Raw genomic sequence first — 2,174 nt, 5'->3', positions numbered from 1 at the left:
TTGCTTGCTTGTGTGGTAACTTGGAAGTGTATGTCTGACAGACCCAATCTCGGACTTAGCCGATTTTTCTCTTCATATCATATGGATCCATCACTAGGCCATCTTGCTTGCTTGTCTGGTAACTTGGAAGTGTATTTCTGACAGACCCAATCTGGGACTTAGCCGATTTTTCTCTTCATATCAAATGGATCCATCACTAGGCCATCTTGCTTGCTTGTGTGGTAACTTGGAAGTGTATTTCTGACAGACCCAATCTGGGACTTAGCCGATTTTTCTCTTCATATTATATGGATCCATCACTAGGCCATCTTGCTTGCTTGTGTGGTAACTTGAAAGTGTATGTCTGACAGAGCCAATCTGGGACTTAGCCGATTTTTCTCTTCATATTATATGGATCCATCCTTAGGCCATCTTGCTTGCTTGTGTGGTAACTTTGAAGTGTATTTCTGACAGACCCAATCTGGGACTTAGCCGATTTTTCTCTTCATATTATATGGATCCATCACTAGGCCATCTTGCTTGCTTGTGTGGTAACTTGATAGTGTATGTCTGACAGACCCAATCTCGGACTTAGCCGATTTTTCTCTTCATATCATATGGATCCATCACTAGGCCATCTTGCTTGCTTGTGTGGTAACTTGGAAGTGTATTTCTGACAGACCCAATCTGGGACTTAGCCGATTTTTCTCTTCATATCATATGGATCCATCACTAGGCCATCTTGCTTGCTTGTGTGGTAACTTGGAAGTGTATTTCTGACAGACCCAATCTGGGACTTAGCCGATTTTTCTCTTCATATCATATGGATCCATCACTAGGCCATCTTGCTTGCTTGTGTGGTAACTTGGAAGTGTATTTCTGACAGACCCAATCTGGGACTTAGCCGATTTTTCTCTTCATATTATATGGATCCTGGACTTAGCCGATTTTTCTCTTCATATCATATGGATCCATCACTAGGCCATCTTGCTTGCTTGTGTGGTAACTTGGAAGTGTATTTCTGACAGACCCAATCTGGGACTTAGCCGATTTTTCTCTTCATATCATATGGATCCATCACTAGGCCATCTTGCTTGCTTGTGTGGTAACTTGGAAGTGTATTTCTGACAGACCCAATCTGGGACTTAGCCGATTTTTCTCTTCATATTATATGGATCCTGGACTTAGCCGATTTTTCTCTTCATATCATATGGATCCATCACTAGGCCATCTTGCTTGCTTGTGTGGTAACTTGGAAGTGTATTTCTGACAGACCCAATCTGGGACTTAGCCGATTTTTCTCTTCATATAATATGGATCCTGGACTTAGCCTGTTATTAGGTTATTATATATGGATCCTGGACTTAGCCGATTATTAGGTTATTATATATGGATCCTGGACTTAGCCGATTTTTCTCTTCATATAATATGGATCCGGGACTTAGCCGATTATTAGGTTATTATATATGGATCCTGGACTTAGCCGATATTTCTCTTCATATAATATGGATCCGGGACTTAGCCAATTTTTCTCTTCATATAATATGGATCCGGGACTTAGCCGATTTTTCTCTTCATATAATATGGATCCGGGACTTAGCCAATTTTTCTCTTCATGTGGTAACGTATGCCAATCGCTCACAAGTCATGGGATAAGGGTACTTGTGTTCTTCCATCTTCTAAGTCCCGCACGGGGACATCGTGATCGCCCCAAGTCCGGAATAGCGCCAAGTCAAGCCCCACGGTGGCCGTGCAGGACCTGTTAGCGGCGGCCCCACTGACAGCACTAATCCGGACTTAGAAATTATATCTTTCTAATCGAACACCACACACGCAACACCACCATACCACCATCTCCTTGCAAGTACCTAAGTACCCGCAACTCCATGGTGAAGGCAATGTCACTCCATCACCAACCTCTTTGCATTGCAAGCACTTGCGTACCTACAACACTCCGAAGAAGGCAACGGCGCGCGATGCTCGACTCCACACACCTCACCACACCACACCACCGATGGCCAGCCAGCCAGCCAGCCCAGCTAAGGGCTAACCCACCAACCAACCACCAATGGCCTAGGCCAGCCGGATCCCACCTTCAAGTCCAAGCACAGCCAAGTGCAAGTACCGCCAAGTGTTCACCAACCAACCATCACACCAGGTCAGCCGGCCAGTACCCACCTTCAAGTGCCATTACC

This window comes from Anopheles ziemanni (genome assembly GCF_943734765.1).
Source record: "Anopheles ziemanni chromosome X unlocalized genomic scaffold, idAnoZiCoDA_A2_x.2 X_unloc_44, whole genome shotgun sequence".
Classification (NCBI taxonomy): domain Eukaryota; kingdom Metazoa; phylum Arthropoda; class Insecta; order Diptera; family Culicidae; genus Anopheles; species Anopheles ziemanni.
The sequence above is the reverse complement of the archived record's forward strand: the minus strand, read 5'-3'. Positions refer to the sequence as shown.